Below are 21,150 nucleotides of genomic sequence, written 5' to 3' on the forward strand. Positions count from 1 at the left end.
AGGCAAAATCTATGCAAAGTGCACCCTTTGCCCTGTGTAAGACTCTTCCACAGGGAGGCACTCAGCAAATATAACATAAGTTTAATCCAACCAAACAGAATTGTGCCCAATAGGAACCCAAACCTTTGTCCTTGTTGAAAAGGCAGCACTTAGATGTTGCTCTGAGGTGAGCGGCTAAGACTCCAGCGTTCTGTGGTCAGGGACAGGTTTGCTTCCCACTGTGCTCCTCTTTCTCCTCTTCTGTACCCCTCTTGTGCCCTTATCAATCCTTTATACACGTATTTCCATTTCTCTCTTACCTCTTTTGCCCCTTCCCTCTCTATATGACCTCATCTTTCTATTTTAGTCTCAAAGCACCCCCAACCCCAAGCAGTTCTCCCGAAGTCAACAACTAGAATCAATTCCAACCAGCACTTTCCTTCCCTCCTGACCCATCCCCACCCCAAGCAGGGAAAGCGGGGGCCACATCCTCTCCAGAGCATTGGTCTGTCCAAGGCCCACTGGGTCTCAGGGAGTGATGAGAAAGCTCAGAGTCAAGGGATCTAGAATGTGTCTTCTTTTAATCATCTGCAACTTCACGCCATCTACTTCAGGACATTGGAATCCAAAAGTATTCAAGAAATAACACCTATTTAACCTCAGTATTTTTTTTTCTGCATTGCAAATGGAGTAGGATTTCAATCTATGCCTCCCAGAGGGCCCTGAATTCTACCATTCCAGAGCCCTTTCAAGGCAACATGTCATTTAAACTTTACAACAATCCAGAGGTGATGAGAGCATTGGAATGCCATCTCCAAAGTCAGGATCCGGTTAGTGGAGAGCTGGGAACCCAGGACTCCTGGGACCATGTCCCCAGCTGCCTTCCTCTGAAGCAAAGATTCCCCTGGTTCTACTCCCTGGCTTTCTCCTCAGCTGTGGATTCTATCTTATCTTACATACCCTAATCCTTTCAGAGGTCTGCTTTCAGTCAATCTGGATTATCCTGAAACTCCTAGAAGACAATTCCAGACAAACTTCACAGACAGGGCAAGACACCAAGACTCCAAATGAGGCACAGAGAGAAAAGTAAAATGTATTATGGTGGAAATTTCTAGAAGTCAATCTCTGAGGTTTGAAGGTTTCTAGGGGAGCATGTTTGCTTCCCCTTAAGACTGTTAGACATTCTTTTCAGCTGCCTATTTTCAAAGAAGCATCAGGGTCCAGTAAACTTAAGAACAAATTAAAAGTCAGTGCACATGCTTACACTAGGAATAACAAGGTTGTAGGCAGACAGTGGTTTTTCAACCTTTTACCTCAACACCTGTGACAGTGGCATTCAGAAGCATTTAACAACCTCTCAAAATATTTAGGGAAGCCCTAAAATAATTAATTACCACCACCATTCTAAGTGTTGGGTCAGCAAAGGAGGGCCCCAGGTCACGACAAACGTGAGAAAGGCTGTACATTTACACACAATTCCTGCACCTGACCCCCTTCTTCCACTGAAGAAATCATACCAGGAGAAAGACAAATATTATATGATACCACATATCTAAGAAAGTAGTACAAATGAACTTATTTGCAAAACAGAAACAGACTCACAGACATAGAAAACAAACTTATGGTTACCAAAGGGGAGGGGTGGGGGAAGGATAAATTGGGAGTATGGGATTAACAGATGGACACTAACACATATAAAATAGATAAACAACACGGATTTGCTGAATAGCACAGGGAACTATATTCAATATTTTGTAATAAACCATAATGGGAAAGAATCGACAAAATATATATAGATATATACATTTATATGTATAAACGAATTACTTTGCTATACACCTGAAACTACCACAATATTGTAAATCAACTATACTTCAATTAAAAAAATAAAAATAAATCATACTGGAATTCTTATAAAAGTATTATGGAGATGGTCATAAATTTATTCAAATTATTTTAAAAAGTAAACCTTTCACCAATAGAAAGACCTTAAATATTATTAATAATATTGCAAATTATTTACAATAAGCCTTATGAATAAGGAGCACTGGTATGGAAATATGACCTCATCAAAAAGAATTTTTGGATACAAGTTTTCAAGTTATTGTAGGAAATATTCATATATTCTTTGAGAGTCAGAAGGAGGGGTCATGTCTCATCCATTAGGGCATTTTCCACATTGCCTGCAAATGTCTGACATAAATATGCACCTCAATAAATTTTTGATTGAATAATTTTAAACGGTCTTTTCAGTTTTCCATAAAGTAAATCTCTACACTGCCCTCCCCAGTTCAAAGAATCATTGAATTTAGAATTTGTTGTTGTGTTAACCTAACACAACAACAAACATTTATCAAGTACTAGGTACTCACAGTCTGTTGAGGACTGTATGTGCATAATCTCATTTAATCCTTACAACCCTATGTGGGGTTGATGTAATAATATGATATAATATAAAATTATATATTATTATCATTTTTTTAGAAAAGGAAAATAAGGCTCAGAGAGGTTTATCTACTTGCCTAAAGTCACCCAGCCAGTAAGAGGCAGACCTGGACTATGACCTGGTCCGTCTGATCCCAAAGTCCATGACTGACAGCATCCACCACCCCAGAGGTACCGACAGATCCTAGGACCTGCCGGTGTCACCATGCCACCTTTCACTAAGGGGAAAGCTCCAGGGCAGGAGCCACCACTTCCCGGAGCCAGGAACTCTCTAAACTGAAGGATGCTGTTCTCACCTGAGAAGAGCCTGTTTCTCCACAAAGCCCAGACCAAGTGTCTGCCTTGGGACATCAGGCTGTGGGTAAGACAAACTCTGAGACAGTTGTTCTCAAGAACAACAACTCAGGAGCAATTTGGGTCAATTCTGAGAGTAGCTTTCACATCTCAGCCTGCCCTACCTCCCATCCCTTTTCGACTGCATCAACTGGCCATCCCACCCTTAGTGATGAACAATTATTCAGACTTGCTGCGCAACACATACATTTAGGTCCACCCTCTCTTCTGGTGACCATCTTTGTACACTGTCTAAGTCCCCAAACTCTGCATAACTCCCTGCATCCGTCCTTCCTCCCATACCATCCCCCTCCCGCCTCTATTCTCCAGGGTCTACTTCTGCTGTTCTTGGCAGTTTTCCTTTGCTTCTCTGGAGAAACCATGCAAATAAAGTGTAGATATGAAGTTCTACCTTTCCCCGTAGATCGTCCAACAAAATCAGATTAGAGGCATTTGGTTGTTAAATCAGCATTCCAGGTGGTCTGCAGCTGTAGACTCTGTCCCCACTTCAGTGAGTCACCTGTGGAGGCCCCCACCCTCTAGGATGATCTCTAGGCTCTTGCTTCTCTGTCTCTGCCAGGTGCTGGGGGAGGACTGATGCTGAAGAGGTATCCAGCAGAGCTCAGGGAAGCACCACCGACACCTAGCAGCAGCTTCTAGCTCTCAGCCCCGCCCAAACTGTCACTGTCGGGCTGACTCCTACTCAAGCTCCATGAACACATCTGGACCCTGAGCAACGCCCTCGCCTCTAAAGAGGGCTGAATTTAGTCCTTTATGCCTGTGACTTTATTGCTCTACAGCAACGCTGCATAATCTAGAGAAAGAATGTCTTCATGTCAGTTTCTGTGTGGTTTCATTGACTGCCCCCCAAAGAAGGAATTCTCTGACTCTCCCCAATGCCTGACTCCTCAACTGCAATAGTGGAACCAGGCTGCAGCTGCGTTTGAAAAAAACAACCCCCCTCTCATTTTGTGTGGTTGGGAGTCTGTAATACCCTCTTTGCATTCCGGGATATATTGAGATATCCCAGAAACAAAGCCAAAGTCAGGGATAGCCCAGTGTGCAAAATGCATCCATGAAGAATTTTCTTAAAGGTTTGCTATGAAAGTGTTTAAAATATTCCTCTAGAATTTTTCCCTTTAAAGGGGAAACTGAAAGTTTGAAACAGATAACACAAAACCCTAAGTGGAGGGAAAACCCTTGCAGAGCACACTCTCAATCTAAGTCGTAGGAGAGGTGTCCACTGCGTGTACTGCATGTATTATTAAAACATACGTTCTGCAGCCCATAATATTTCATCACAAACACATGTGGCATTTAGTTCAGCTCTGTGACAGGAAATACCATTTGTAAAATATTAAACCACAGCAAAACCTATCCATGCCTTCCAATATTATCCTTGCTGGTTCCCTTCCTACATGTGGCTGGTGGCTGTAAACTTAAAACCTGAAAACCTGGGACCCACGACCCAAGACTCAGCATCACTCCATACGAATGGTCTCAAGAGATTTAATTTCCCAGCACACGTGTGGCAGAGTCTGGATACATTTTTGGTCATTACAACTAGCGGTGGGCAGGTGCTACTGTCATCTAGTGAGTAGATGCTGCTGAATGGATCCTATATTGCACAGGATGGCCCCACAGCAAAGAATTATCCAGCCCAACGTATCCGTAGTGCCAAGGCTGAGAAGTCCTGCCCTATATTGACGTCAGTGAGCTGAGTGTGGTGAGCGGGTGTCCACCCCTCTGCATGTGTCCACTTTGTGGACAGTGAATAGGAAGCTTCAATTTGGCGATTTGCCTGAAGTTGCACAACCAGAAAATGGTCAGAATTGAACCCTGTGTCGGTCTGCAAATCTCCTGCTCTTTCCACTACATCACACGATCTACCAGAGCAGGAATCAGAATAGGAGAGAGAGATTCACAATAGCCAAGACATGGAAGCAACCTAAGTGTCCATCAACAGATGAATGGATAAAGAAGATGTGGTATACATACACAATGGAATACTACTCAGCCATAAAAAAGAATGAAATAATGCCATTTGCGGCAACATGGATGGACCTAGAGATTATCATACTAAGTGAAGTAAGTCAGACAAATATCCAATGTTATCACTTTATATGTGGAATCTAAAAAAATGATGCAAATGAACTTATTTACAAAACAGAAACAGATGTACAGACATAGAAAACAAACTTACGTTTACCAAAGAGGAAAGGATAAATTCGGAGTATGGGATTAGCAGATACAAACTACTATTGTAAAATAGATAAACAACAAGGTTGTACTGTATAGCACAGGGAACTACACTCAATACCTTGTAATAAACTATAATGGAAAAGAAAAAATATAAACAGAAGTTATACATTTGTTTCATTTCAACAAATGAAACAATCCAAAAATGCATAAAGAAAAGTTAATCCTTTTCCGTTTATTTTCATCCCACTATGGTAATTCTTTTAAAAGCACAGTATGCGTTTTTCCACACTGTTTCCATGTTCATATAAATACAAATATATGTACACATATGGAAGTTTTGCTTTAGGATCATACTATACATGGTGCCTCCTTTTTTTTTTTTTTTTTTTTTGCGGTACGCAGGCCTCTCACTGTTGTGGCCTCTCCCGTTGCGGAGCACAGGCTCCGGACACGCAGGTTCAGCGGCCATGGCTCACGGGCCTAGCTGCTCCGCGGCATGTGGGATCCTCCTGGACCTGGGCAGATGCTTGCTTTTTAAAATATCTGCTTAATAATATATTATGGATATCCCTCCAGTTTGATAAATATAGATCTAACTCAAAAATAAATAAATAAAAAAGAATAGGAGAAAGGGCAATAAGGGAATATTTTAAAAGAAGACTTGACAGGACTCGGACACCAAATGGGATCTAGAAAACACGGGAAAGGGGAAGTCTGGCAACTTGGAAAAGTAGAGACATAGGAGAGGCAGGAAGAGGAGCCGCGTTTACACACGTCAGTCAATTCTGAAGTACATCCAAGTGGAAACACCCAGCAAGGAGCTTGAAACACGGGATGGTACCTGGAGAGAAAACAGGCGGCAGTACATGTAGAATTGGGGGTCTTTTTTGGGTAAGTGAGAGTTGAACGCAGGAGAGAAAGGGAGAGGCCACAGGGTGCCCAAAGCTGAGGACTGGGTGGCTTTACAGGAGGAGGAAAAGAAAAGGAGAAAGGAAGACACGTCCAAGAGGCCAAGGTAAAAGTAGGAGGTGCAGGGACCCAAAAGGCAGAAAGCGTGTCCTCATGGGACCTTGAAGAGCTGCAAGGGGCAGGAAAATAGACAGACAGACGACCTTCAGGTTTGGTGATTAGGTCAACGGTGACAGGGGTGGGAGTGAGGCCAGTCTGGAAGCAAAGGGAGCACGGGTCCTGGGGGTCCATGGGCAGAGTCTGGGCTATATCTTGGCCACCTCCCCTGCCCCGCCCCTCCAGTTCCTGGGTTTCTGCAGCTCTGGGGCTGTGTTGTTTCCTGGGTGGACTGATTTCTGGCAGCCTTATAACTGCCCGCCTCTTCACACCTTACCTACCTCCTGGTCACTGGAGCACAAAAGGGCCCCAGGGCCTCCCACTCTCTGAAAAATCCAGCCCACCCGGGGCCAGGGACAGCCGTGCAGGCAAGGGCCTGCGCAGCTTTCAGGACTGCCTTCTGGTATTTATATCCCGTGGGCTGCTCAGGAGCGAGGGCATTATCTCCATAGGGGCCCCCAGGGCAGGGCTGGGTGGGGGGCCCTGTGGTTACTAGAGGGCAGCTCCTGGATTTGGATTCTGAGTTCTCAAAGGAAACCATGAAAAAGACAGTGGGATATAGTTAGCTGTAGCTGCAGGGGGGTTGGCTCAGATCACACACCTTAAATATGCAAATCTCCTCCTTCTTCTCTCCCCCCACCCCCCAGGCCCACGGGACCTCCTGAAGATAAGCAGAAAGTCCTGGTAGTTTAAAGAACTATAAAGAGAGTCTCTCTCTGGACTTCAGTATTTAGTGGGGGGAAAACCAAAGTCAACCACTTTGCTATGAAAATTGGTCAAGTAATTTTTCTTAATTACCATGTAATTGCTTTTAGTGTTTTGAGAGGAGGCAGTAGCTAAATGGCCCAGAAAGGCTATTTAACACTTTAAAACGTGATTCCTCCCCACACACTAATCACACCACGTTCAGATTGGAATAGCACGTATGAGAAGTTAAGGACCATCATATGCCAAAAGAGATGCAGGATCTCGACCCTTGGATGCTGGACTTTGGGGAATGTCTGCCAAACATTCTGGTACAAATTCTTGTCCCCCACACCCTGCTCATTCATTCAGTGAATAAGTTACTCTGTCTTCTGAGTGCTGGGTCCTGGGTGGGGGGGAAAGAAGGGTTTAGACTGTGAATCCCAGTCCTGCCACTGACTACCGGTGTGACCTGGGGCACGTTACTTTAATTCCCTGAGCCTCAGTTTCCCCAGGCTTGAAACAGGGATGATAATAGTTAACTTTTAGGATTTGTTCGGGGCTGAACTATACCCCCCCAAAAGTCATTCCTAACCCCCAGTAACTCCCAATGTGACTGTATTTGGAGACACGGTTTTTACAGAGGTAATTAAGTTAAAGTGAGGCCATTGGGGTAAGCCCTGAGGCAATCTGAATGGTGTCCTTACAGGAAGTGATCAGGACACACAGGCATCAGGGATTCGAACACACAAAGAAAAAGCCATATGAGGACACAGAGAGAAGGCAGCTGTCCACAAGCCAAGGAGAAAGGCCTCAGAGGAAACCCAACCTGCCAACACCTTGATCTTGGACTTCCAGCCTCCAGAACTGTAAGAAATACACTTCTGTTGTTGAAGCCACCCAGTGTGTAGTGTAGTGTCCTGTTATGGCGGCCAGAACAAACTCAGTATGTGCATCTATAAAATGGTAGGTGTGTGGGGGAGATCATAAGTAGAGGCTGTTATTACTATGGATTCCTGCTCCTAATGTAACCTATGGGGCCTTCCTGCAACTGACCCCTCCTGCCATGTCCTCTGCCTGCCTCTTGTTTGTAGAAAAGCTGTAGTCTCCCAGGCCTCCTCAGGGTCACAGAAGCCTGGTTCAAGAATTAATGATTGAAAGGATGTGAACAGGTAGTGACAAAAGTAGCAGTTGGGCCAGAAGAACTGGTAACGATTTAAACAGTAAGTCAGTCATACGGCAGTCACAGAATCTCTAGTTCCTCCCTGAAGTACCTAGATAACTGTATCTAATGTACATTTCCTGAGTTGTTTTACAGTTGCTAAAACCCCCACCAAATGGAAGAAGTTAACTACTTAATGACCATGAGCACATGGTCCCCAGACCTACTAGAGCTTGAGGATTGATAATGTTAACCCCTATGACACTGTCCTGTTACTTCACCAACAACCAAAGAGAGAACTGTGCAGGAGCTGATCACACACCCTGTGACTCCCTTCCCTCACCTCGCCTTTAAAAATGTTTCCCTGGGCTTCCCTGGTGGTGCAGTGGTTGAGAGTCCGCCTGCCGATGCAGGGGACACGGGTTCGTGCCCCGGTCCGGGAGGATCCCACATGCCGCGGAGCAGCTGGGCCCATGAGCCATGGCCGCTGAGCCTGCGCGTCCGGAGCCTGTGCTCCGCAACGGGAGAGGCCACAACAGTGAGAGGCCCGCGTACCGCAAAAAAAAAAAAAAAAAAAAAAAAGTTTCCCCGAAACCCATCGGGGAGTTCAGGTCTTCTGAGCATGAGCCGCCCCGTTCTCCTTGTATGGCCCTTGCAATAAACCTTTCTCCCCTCCAAACTCCAATGTTTTGGTTTGTTTGGCTTCACTGTGTGTTGGGCACATGAACTTGTGTTCAACAACACTAAGGTACTTAAAACCTGGAAGGAAAGACCAGAGAAATCCACAGATGACAGGCAGAATGTCCCCGCTCTCCTGCACTAATGTGCACTGGGACATTTGGAGAGGAAAGTCCTGGCTCAAGGGCAAGAGGCTTCCTGGGGAGGGGGCATCTGCTTGGGCAGAGACAAGGGGCAGCAGATCAGGCAACAGTGATCATACCCTCTGCCCATGTGTCTGTACATTTGCATCATATGCCAGCTGACACCAGCATAAGGGAATTTCTCCCGGCTGATTGCATTCACTCCACTACGCAGATACAAAATCCAGTCACACACACCCTGCACGTCGCTTTGGCAGGTCTCCTCTCTGGCTGCCCAAACTGGGCCACAAGCCACGGAGATGACCTCAGAGGTGATCAGGGCTGTTTGTGTTCTCCAAATCAAATGCATTTTGGTTTACCCATGGCTAGTCCGAGGCTACTGCTGACCACCAAGCTTACCTGGCAATGTCCACATCAGTGGGAATACAGAGGCAGAAAGCACTGACGTACAGAGGGCACGGCATGTTTGTTTCCATTCTCACCACTGGCGGGAATTCCATGAATGTACGTGTGTACAAATATGCAAAACTTGAGCAATTCCAAGAATAGGGAAAGATTTTTAAAAATCATTTAGTAAGGTCCTATTTACAAACCAAGTATAGATCAACATTTACTTGGGCTCTTAGTTTCAAATGCAGATATCACACACAAAACTAATACTTGTGTCTCTAAGTCCAAAGGGAGTGTGTGCAAAATATTTGTTAATTTTATCACATTTTGAAGGCCATTAAAGGCTTTACAAAGCATTTTGCACATAGAGCAAAGTCTGATCAGAAATGTGTAAGTGGATATGAATGAATGGATTTGCCATATGACACTCTCAGCCATGGGTGTTGGCTTATATTTAAACTTAAGGGTCTCTAAGTCTCAACCTGGGCATTTGAGCCTATAGCAGAGCGACATCCTTCATCCTGACTCAGAGTCTTGATGTAAATGAGTAACTTCCAGCATCCTCACAAAGCGCCCCAGATCCATCTGCACAGCCCTGCCCAGCGAGGCCCATGTGCTCCTGCGAGAACCAGCCAAGGGGCTCACCCAGACTCTAAGACGTTGGGTCTCCAGTGGACACCACCCAGGGCTCTGCTCTCCCGCCACACCCATCTCTCCACCAGATCTTTGTACTACTGCTAACAGTCCCCACAGCTGCTTGCCCAGCCTGGGAGCCAGGAGGCCAGTGTTTGGGAGGTTTGGTTCCAGCTCTGCTTCCCTCTGCTCTGTAATTTAAAACAAGTCCCTGCTAGCAAGTGGTTTCAAGGGCCCTTCAAACTCTAACAATTTATGAAGATGAATTCTCCTAAAAAGGAGTCTGCAGAGAAGTATGTGCCTCCCTGAAGACCCCTTCCTAGCTAAATACCTTAGGACTCCTGCAACCATGCCCAGGCTGCAAGTTTTCCAAAGATGGCCACAGCAATATCGCCCATCTAATGCCCTTCTGAAAGGTCACCTTGTCCCTCCCCCACTGAGAGGGGGCTCTCTTTCCCCTCCCCTTGAACCTGGGGGGGCCTTTTGCTCCTCTAACCAATACAACGTGGCAGAAGTGACATTGTGACAACTCTGGGCCTGAGCTGACCCTGAAGCTGCCATTTCCTGCTTGTTGGAGCCCTGAGCCACCACATAAGAAGCCCAGGCCATGGAGGAGCCACACTGAGGCGCCATCTTGGACATCCAGCCCCCTGGGCTTTCAGTGATTCCAGCCCCCATCACCATCTGACCACAACAACATGACAGACCCTAACCAAAAACCACCCAGCTGAGCCCAGGGAACCCACAAACCAGGAGAGAGAATACGAAATTGTGGTTTTAAGCCTCTACATTTTTTTGTGGTAAAATATACATAAACATAAAATTTACCCTTTTAACCATTTCTAAGTGTACAGTTCTGTGACACTAAGTACACTGACATTGTTGTGCAACCACCATCCACGTCCAGAATGTTTTCATCTTCCCAAATTGAAACTCTGTACCCATTAAGCACTAACTTCCCATGTCCCCCACCCCAGCCCCTGGCAACCACCATTCTACTTTCTGCTTCTATAGATCTGATGACTCTAAGTACCTCATATGAGTGGAATCATACAACATTTGTCCTCTTGTCACAAAAGGCTTATTTCACTTAGCATTATGCCTTCAAGGTTTATCCATGTTGAAGCATGTGCCAGAACTTCCTTCCTTTTTCGGGCTGAAAAATATTCCATTGCATGTGTATACCAAATTCTGTTTATCCATTCATCCATCGATGAAAACCTCTACGCTTTGAAGTGATTTTCTGCAGCTATAGACAACTGGAGCAAGGACAAGGCGGCTCTAGAGCAGCAGAGCAAGGCTCCCAAGGTAGATGTCAGGGTCCGGAGAGTGTGACAGAAACACAGAGCACCAGGACACTAACCCCCCAGAGTAGGTGACTGGCCAGGAGTTCGCAATAGCACTTGTCACAGCGGGCTGGGTATCTCCTGGGGTCTCCATTCTCGGCTGGAGCAACCCCAGGGCAGAGACTGGCAGGTCTTATTCAGGGCTGGGTGCCTTGCCCTGGCACAGACTGATAGGTCCAATAAATGTGCGGTGAATGAGTGAAGAATGTACCTGATGCTGAAGCCAGGTTCTGACTCATCCCAGAGTTTCTTATAGGCTACCTGTAGGGCAAGAACTGTGCCAGTGAAAGCACAGGAGAACAGCTGCTTCTGGCTGGAAAGGAAAAGGGGTGGGGAGGTGGGGCAGAAGAACATTCTGACAGGGGAAAGAAAAGTCATGGCCAGGCCCAGGCCTCCCAGGAAGCTCAGTCTCCAGCGAAGCACCCACCTGACCTAGGCAGCCTTAGCAGGGGCTTCACCATCTGGAGTCAGCCGTGCTCAGCTTGTTGGGCCCAAATCCCAGGGCTCAGGGCAGTAGAACTTCATGTGCCCTTTACAGGGGCAGGCGCAGGGCTTAGAGGGGCTCAGCCCATGGTCATGGAGCAGGCCGTGGGGGTAGGGAAGGAGACCTGAGCTGTGAGCCGAGGTGCATATTCCAGCCCTGGGAGCTTTGGGATAGGGAACTTCCTTCACTGCAGGAGGACCCAGATTGGTGGCACGATGACCCTAGCCCTCTCACCCGTAACCACTTCACCAAGGAAACCAGTCCATTCTTCCTGCTGCACTGCTCCATTTGGCCATTCAACTAGGGAGCCCGACACAGGTCAGGATGCGCCAGAGCACAGACATTAACTCCAAATCAAAGAAGAGGACTTGTACCTGGTTGACTTAAAGAGTGAATGCCACCTCTACAAATGCCCATTTGAGGCTTTAATAAAAAGGGCTCAGATTGCATTTCAACTCTGCATTTAGGTTTTCCAGCCTCTAAAGATAAAGTGAAACCCCGGGTAATAACCACGAAGGTGTTTTTCTCTATTTCTCTTCAAAGCATACTTACACCTTGAAGGTAAGGAACTGCTTACCACGTGGAAAGCAGTTATAAGTACCAGTAAAAGAACTCAGAAAACATGGATTTGGGACTTGGTTCAGTTTCTAAGTAACTATAGGAACTTGGACAAACCAATTACCCTGTTTGGGCCTTAGTTTCCTAATCCATGAATGGAGGAAAATACTATGTATCCCCGTGGTTTGTTTATGTGCATTAATAAGAATAAGTATATGTGAGATCTAGAGAGATATGCAGATAGCTATAAATACAGATACAGATACAAACACACACATATATGAGGTCTTCATAAGAAAAGCCATAACTATGTAAGAGATTTACTTATGTTCAGTAGGTGCTTGCTGATACTGCTGAATAAATGGCCGAATAACACAAGATTGCAACAAGACTCACATTTGGTGCAAGCGGGTCGCTCTTCACACTCTGGCACCCCCAGCTAGCATATCTACCAGATCCTAGAAAGCCACGCCTTTCTCCACATCTTAACTACCGACACCCCAACCTGCACGTTTCCTCCCACCTGGCCTTATATTCTCCCAACCCACTTGGATGGAGTTGGCCTGACCACCAGGGCCACGGCCTGACCCCCTGCCCCTGCCCTAGCCCCCTGGCCCAGATCCCACCTCCAAACATAGCATGAGGCCATTTCTTGGGCCAACTGCCAAACCCAGAACCCTAGGTTGCCCCCAGGGTCTCCACTGCCTTTGGCGCCAGATGGAAACAACTCATCCCCTTTCCCTGATTTTCCAGAAGCACAAACACATGGAAGATTTGTGGACCAGGAGCCAGGGTGTCTGCTCAGGGGCTCCTCCCCACAGCTCACGCCTGGACTCTACCTGTGACCTTGGCCTGCAAAATGAGGCTCACCTGGGGTCTTCCACCTCAAGGGGCTTTGGGGAGCATCACCTAAGGTGACAGAACTGAAAGCTTCTTTGAAAAATATGAAGCACTCCATAAGTTCTTTACCTCTTGTCATTCTTGTTAGTTTATTTCAGGGAGCTCACAGACTGAGTCTCTAAAGCCTGGGATTGGCCCCTGGGTAAATTCTTTTGGTACAGTGAGCACACACACAGAGAAATACTTGATGCTCTTTGTGACTGCAGTGCTATTAGCAAATGCAGTGTGATCTCTGGGACAGGACACAGCTGGGACGGAAGTCAGGAAACCCGGTTCCAGCCTCTTTGGCTCTGCCAGTAAATTAAGCACATCACTTAATTTGTCTGGGCATTTTTCTTCATATGCACAATGGAGCTGACAAGCCACCCACATTCTTATTCACCAGGATACAAGGAAGGCAAAGAATTTGAAAGAAAAACATTGCGCAAGTAGAAATGTCATAGTACTCAGTGGGAAAGAAGAAATGAAGAAGAAAGAAGAAAGGGGAAAAGAAACAAACACCAAAGAGAGAAAGCATTTGGGGTGAAATGTGAGGCTCTTGAGAAGGTAGGAATGGAATGCCATGGAAGATCCCAGTACAGAAAGTTTCCCCCAAGCCTAAGAGTCAGTGTCCAGATGAGCAGATTTACCACAGAGACATCTGAAATCCACCTCTGAGGTGGGAGGAAATGAAGTCTGTGCATCACCTGAGGTGGCGCAGGACACACCAGAAGCCGAGGCTCACTGCTGTTCACTCTTACAGCTCAGCACAGAGAGAGAAGGTAGATGAGAAATTAAGAGGTCCACTACCTGTCAGAATTGTGGAATGTCCCTGGAGAGGCCCTGGCCAAGCCACGTCCTGACCCAGGAGGTCCCATCCAGGGTGCTCCACTTTAAGGGGGACATTCAAACACCAAAGAGTTCCCAGAAAAGGCTGGTCACAAGCTGATCACAGTGGGGTGTGCTGAGATCACATCACAAAAGGAAGGGCCATGAAATCCAGAAGTGTTTCCCTAAACAACATTTGGGGAAGACATGAGAAGCAAAGCCTCTCTTAGAATCAGAAAAAGAAAAACTTTAAACATCCTCCAGTCCAATCTTCACAAACAGGCAATCATATTTTGTGTGTGCGGTATGCGGGCCTCTCACTGTTGTGGCCTCTCCCGTTGCGGAGCACAGGCTCCGGACGCGCAGGCTCAGCGGCCATGGCTCACGGGCCCAGCCGCTCCGCGGCACGTGGGATCTTCCCAGACCTGGGCACGAACCCGCGTCCCCTGCATCGGCAGGCGGACTTTCAACCACTGCGCCACCAGGGAAGCCCAACGGGGAATCTTTAATACCACATCTCGGCTGAGGAATTATGCAGCTGCTGTGGAAACTCTTGCAGTGAGTTTATTACTTTATAAGTGAGTTCATCTCATTACCACTTGGACAGAATTAAACTTTTCTCCCTCCTATTAACCCCAAATGAACCTCCTCCTGGCTTCCATCCATGCTCTGGCAGGGACACAGACTAAGTCTAAACACTTTTTCACCTACTCATTCTTCAGACAACTTAAGACAGCTGGTCTTGACTTATATTGGGTTTTCCTGACTCTCCAGCGAGGGGCACATTTTCAGCACACCCCTGAAAGCACGCTATCCATTCCCTGTCAGTGCTTCTTTCCTGGTTATCGCCAGCCAGCTCTGACCTCAGACTGCCATCAGACGCTGACGGCTGCCCCTGCCTTGCTCAGGGCGTCCCATCCCGGCCACAACCCCTAGCTCTGTTTGCTTTATAACTAGGTCTTGGCCTTCTGCCATAGTTTGGGCAAACTCTCGTCCATCTCGTGGTCTCGGTTTTGCTGCTCTGCCCGGTTCCCAGGGCTTCTCATGAACATGCTCCGCGATGAGGTCAAAAAATATAAGTCCCAAATTCATGCCACTTAATGGAAAGCAGCTGGTCATTTGATTTTAAGCCTTCTGATAAATATTGAATCTAGAATGTTCAATAAGCATTAAATATCTTTTCTAACATTTCATTTGACAGATGAGGAAACAGAGGTCCAACTAGGTAAAGTGATGCACACAGCTAACGTAGTCAAGAAGATGAACATGAACTCTAATCTCTGGTTTTCCAGTCCCACATTCTCTCTACTGCAGTTGAGAGGAAGCGAGGCTACACTGCAGTTCAGGGTACATTTTGGAGTAAATTTTCCGTAGTCTGTTTGTACGTGCATTCATTCTTTCTTTGATTCAACAGATATTCACTGAGCACCTACTATGTGCTTTGTAAATATCCCAGTAAGAGCTGAAGTAAGTTTCCATACGGATCTACATCCTGCTGTGTGTGTGCACACACAGTGGTGTGTATGTGAATTAGTTAATTCTTTCATGCATGCTCACATTCACTCAACAATATGATAATTGAGCACCCTTAACACTATGCTGTGCACTGGTGCAAGTGAAAAAGTCACAGTCTGTTACCCCAGGGCGGTCTCTGTCTAGCAGGGACAATTCTCAAACGTTATGTTAATGCAATTAAGCCCAATGCAGGGTATTGCAGTACTTAATTAAGCCAGATGCTTCATTAAGATTGGTGCCAGAGATGGTGGTAATGTCCATAATTTTGATAGGAATAAAGCTGCTGGTTCTGGTGGTTTGAAGAGGCCTCAGGAAGAGTGGGCTTCTGAGATGAATCTTGAAGGATGATATAAGTTGATCAGGCAGAACGGAGTGGAGAGAGGCGAGTGTGTGTGTAAACCCAGGGTGGCGGCAGAGAAGCTGTTGCTGCAGGTAGATGGGCGTGGCTGCGGCCAGGAGTTCGTGCGGGTGACGCAGCAAAAGAGGCAGACAGGTGACTAAGGTGCAGAAGCCCTGCTGTAGCATGCTGAGGAGTTTGATTTTATCCTAAAGGCAATAGGATTCAGTGAAAGAATTTAGAGAAAGAATAAACAGGATCAGAGAAGAATTTTAGAAAGTTCTGACGGTGGAGGATGGAGTGGAAGGGGTGAGGCCAGAGGCAGGGAAACCAGGCAGGAAGCTCTGGCAGGAACCTGGTGGTTCAACCTGCCTACACACATGTAGTTTTAAAGGCTGAAATGTTAGAAGAGAGAAGAGATTGTTTTCCCATACATCTCTCGTGGCCTGGGGCAATTTCCGCAAAACTGTGCAGAACCACATCACCTTCATCATTCTCCACAGTGACGTGGTGGCACCAGAAAAGTGATGTTGGCCTTAGCATCACCACCAGTCGTGGTGCAGGAGCCTCAAAGAGAGCAGCTGCTCCATAAGTGATGGCTGCTTGCATGAGCCACATCTACCAAAAGGGGATGGGGATGGACAAGCCCTAAACAAAGTAAGGTCGGGTCCCAGAAGCATGAATAAGTCAGGTCGGAGCAAGGCAACAAGTCAGAAATAGGACAAACAGGAAAGTTCCAGGAGGGATGGGATTAAAGGAACCAGTTCTCCACAGGAACAGAGGATGAAGAGCACAGACAGACTAGGAACCAATGAAAGAGCCAGCACCTGTCTCAGGTGGTGAGGTTCTGCGGGTCTCTGTAGGCACGATGCAGTTGGGGGGCCCACACAGTGCCCTTGTGAGGATCTGGGAAAGGCGTCCCCTCCGGCCAGACCAACAGCAAGCAGGCCACAAGCGGGGGACTTTGCAGCCGGGTTCCACCCAGAGCTGGTGAGAGCCTATGTGTGCATGCGGATGGGCACGTGTGCGTGGCTAAGTAGGAGCATCTGGCTGGAGAGGGGGACGTGTGGGTGGGGATGAGGCACATCTCGACAAGCAGGGGGCTGTCTCAAGCCGGGTACCCTATCAGGTGCGGTATAGGGCCATTCTCACTGGGAGTTTAGAGTCAAAGACGAATGAAGGGAGGATGAGGTGGAAACCCTAAAATAATTTCCTTCCTTATGAGGGAAAAATGTTCATCTAGGCAGGTCTGAGCCTTCTTGGAATTGGAAGATTCTCAGATTATCACCCAGTTCCTAGGAAAGCCTGACTGCTATTCCCCACCCTCCCCCGCGATAATTTTTCTGAGAATCAGGAACACCTGACCACCCCTGTGCTACCTAGAATGACCTCAACTAGGCACCTTCCACTGCAGCCACGACTAGCAGTGACACCAGGGACTTTCACAAAGTTTACAAGGTTCTGCTTCAAGCCACAAACTAGCAACAGGCCTGGAGCTGCACAGGGGGAGGAGCGGGGCGGGGTTCTCAGTTGTAAAGATCTGAGATTAAAACATTTCTCTATGTTTGTATTAATGGTAAACTGAGGCCAACAAAAGCAAGGTTGATGGTATCAATTACCATTTTCTAGGGCCTCCAAATTGGTCTGAATATGAGTTATCATGAGCTAGGGGGAAAAATAACCAAAAAACATTCAAAGGGATGAACAGAGGCCAATGTGTCAGCCCCAACTCTGAATTTCTGGGCCACGGCTGTTTTAAATTAGATTCTCAATGCCGCTTCCATGAAACTCTTGGCTTAGCTCTGCAAGAAAAGTTATTTTTGTGCTCTGAGCCACAGACATTTATATGGAAGCATATCCATAATTCCAATTATGTTCTGTTTTCATCATGTCCTTTTCCTCTACTTAAGAACAGTCATAACTATCATTATTATTATTTCTGATAAGGCACATAAAAAAGCTCTGGGCCAAGTACAGATTCCACAGGCCTGGATAAATGATTGTTGTAAAATAGGCAGATTTTACGTCTTGTGAAATCCTTAAGAAATACCTTCAGTTCTTCTATCCACTATAGTTGCCTCTTCTTTGTCAATTCCCTAACCGCACCTACCCCTCAATCACTCAGGGCTTTCATGATCTCTCTTGGGAAAACCGAGTCCCAGAAGTAGTTCTGTTATTTACGTACGCTCTCTGAGGTCTTTGCATTTAAAAGGTTATATTCAAAAATGAAATGAAAGGTTTTTAACTCCTTAAAGAACAGAAGCACCAACAAATAAAGCAAAGAGATATTTCTGGTTAAGAGAGGCATGATTCTTAAGTAATAACATAGTTATTCTATAGGAAGGTTGATCTGTAGGCTGGGAGGGCTACGAAGAAGTGGTACAGATGCAAAATAAAAATGGTGGCAATTCATCCAAGAGAAATCTAAACTGATTACCGAGAAAACATAATATATTGGGAGACGTACCCATGGCCTCTCCCCAGAGGTCTCTCTGATTAGAATTTCTGAAGCACAATCCTGGTTCAGAAGAACCAATGCAGGGGAAGGGAGATGATGGGAGGAAACTAACATTTGTGAGCATTAACATATGCCAAGCACGTGGCCCATGTTATTCCCTGTTATCTCACTTAATCTTCAGAACAACCTTCTGAGGTAGGTTTTATTATCACTGTTTTATGGAAAAGGAAACTTGGCCCCAGAGATGTTAAGTAACTTGCCCAAAGCCACTGCTATGGTCTGAATGTTTGTGTCTCCCCAAAATTCATGTGTCAAAATCCTAACCTCCAAGGTGATGGTATTAGGAGGTGGGGCCTTTGGGAGGTGATTAGGTCATGAAAGTGGAGCCCTCATGATGGGGATTCTTATAAATGAAGCCTCAGAGAGCTAGCTCACCCCTTCTACCATGCAATCACACAGACAGAAGTTGGCTATCTGCAACCTGGAAGAGGGTTCTCATCAGAACCATGCCAGCACCCTGATCTTGGACTTCCAGTCTCTAGAACTGTGAGAAATAAATCTCTATTGTTAATAAGCCACCTGGTCTGCGGTATTTTGTTATAGCAGCCTGAACACAGTGAGCCACACATCTAAGTTAGTGGCAAAGCTTGGATTCAACCCCAGATCTGCTTGACTCCTAAGTCCATTTCTTTTCCATTATCACATAGATGTGAGGGCCAGAGAAGAAGGCCAAAGATGACTGCTGGTTTGGTTTCCTTAAAATAATAGAATTTGTTGGGAGGGTATGGGAAAGATATGTCTATATAGATTTCTTTAAACATTATAAACAGGCTCTGCTGATCTCGATCAACATTCCCAGAGATGCTATCAGCCACAAGTAAAGAATCAATTGTTCAATGTAAACCTCTCTGCACTGTTAGAGACACAAGTAAACACACATGCCAGGGGAGAGAGAACATCGTCTCCATGACCAAAGGGAACAGGAACCTCTCCATAAAGGCTTTTCTTCTCAACATCGGTATGAGTTAGGATGCTGGTTGATTGTGAGAAGGTTTTAATCTACTATAAAGAATCTAAAGGACAGCATTTGGGGACTGGAACAGTGTGTAGGAAATTCAGATCTCTTCTGGACTAAGAACATGTGGCCAGATGTTGAGTGAGACACCAAACCACAGTGCAGAGTCCCCCTGTGATGCTGGTGTTAGCACACTGTACTGTTAGGGCCTCTTCTCTGCTGTATTCATTCAGTAGCAGTGGATTTCACATCCAGGGGCTAATGTAGATGCATTTACTTACTTGTATTCTACTTTACGTATAAACTTTAAAATCAGTAGTTAAAAACTTCAGTCAATATGACAGGTTGAGTTGACATAAGAAATTACCCCTTCCAATCCAAACACTTCAAAACACTGAACAAAACTATAACAACAAGTACTACCACATAAAACATAGATAAAACAGAAATCTCCAGATACCAGAAATAAGGAGGGAAGTCAAAGCAGATCAATCAGTGGAAGCTGAAGCGAAGGGCCTCATGGAACCATCCAGACCAGTTAGAGGCCTAAATGGCTGGCAGCTGAGACTTTAATGACATGCATGCAGTGAGGGGAGTCCAGTAATGGCCACCTGATGCCAGGAGCTGTCAGTGAAACAATTACATAAAGCTGGAGGTCATAAAGACCTACTTCATAAGTGAAAGAGTTCTAGAGGAATATCACTTGCCAATCTGAGGAAACTGTAAGAAAGCTTGTCATCTGCTTGAGCGAAGAGTAGAAAATGAGTGACCTAAAAAAAATTGAAATCCAGGCTTACACTACAATGCAGGAACAAGGTTTAAATGCATACTTTCAGGTTATACAGGGCCTATATGCCAAGACATTAACAAAAAGGCTAATTTGGAATGGGTAAAACCCAGAGAGGATCAGCAGGAGCAAATGTGAAATCACTTTATAGTACTATGCTAGCAATCCTGAGGTAGATAGGATTTCTATGGAACACAACTCCTAATGAAGACACAAGACACAAGAGAAAATGAATCGTAATTAAAAAATTCAAAAGCAGAAATAACAAATAATCTAAAACTACAATATGTTTAAAATACTGAGACACAAAAAGGACTAGAAATTAAAAGGCAAAGATAATATTAAAAAAAGAAAAAGAACAGGTAGATATCAAGTACCAAACAGAAATTCTAGAAATGAAAATATATAAACATTAAATTAAAAAAAAAAAACAATTGGGCTTCCTTGGTGGCACAGTGGTTGAGAGGCCGCCTGCCGATGCAGGGGACACAGGTTCATGCCCCGGTCTGGGAAGATCCCACATGCCGCGGAGCAGCTGGGCCCGTGAGCCACGGCCGCTGAGCCTGTGCATCTAGAGCCTGTGCTCCGCAACGGGAGACGCCACAACAGTGAGAGGCCCAAGTACCGCAAAAAAAAAACAAAAACAAAAACAAAAAAAACAATGGATGGGTTGAACAGTAGACCAAATGCAGTTGAAAAAAATTAATAAACTGGAAAATAGAACTAAAAACATCACTCAGAATATAGCTGAGAGATAAAGAGATATATACAGTTGACCCTTGAACAATATGGGTTTGAACCATGAGGGTCCACTTATACGCAGATTTTTTTCAACAGTAAATACTACAGTACTACACGGTCCTCAGTTGGTTGAATCTGGGAGATGTGGAACCACGGATTTGGAAGAACTGCAGATACAAAAGAACTGCATATATGAAGGGCCAACTATAAGTTATACACAGATTTTCAGTTGCACAGAGGGTCATCACTCCTAACTCGCGCATTGTTCAAGCGTCAATTGTAATATTGCTTCTGTTTTGGTTTTTTGGCCGCGAGACATGTGGGATCTTTGTTCCCAGGCCAGAGATCGAACCCACACCCCCAGAACTGGCAGGCAAATTCTTAACCACTGGACCACCAGGGAAGTCCTCAAGCGTCAATTGTAGTATGAAAGAGAAATCTCAGACGAAGAAGACATAGAAGATAAAATGAGAAGGTTCAACATTTGC

Source organism: Hyperoodon ampullatus (assembly GCF_949752795.1).
Source record: "Hyperoodon ampullatus genome assembly, chromosome: 15".
Taxonomy (NCBI): domain Eukaryota; kingdom Metazoa; phylum Chordata; class Mammalia; order Artiodactyla; family Ziphiidae; genus Hyperoodon; species Hyperoodon ampullatus.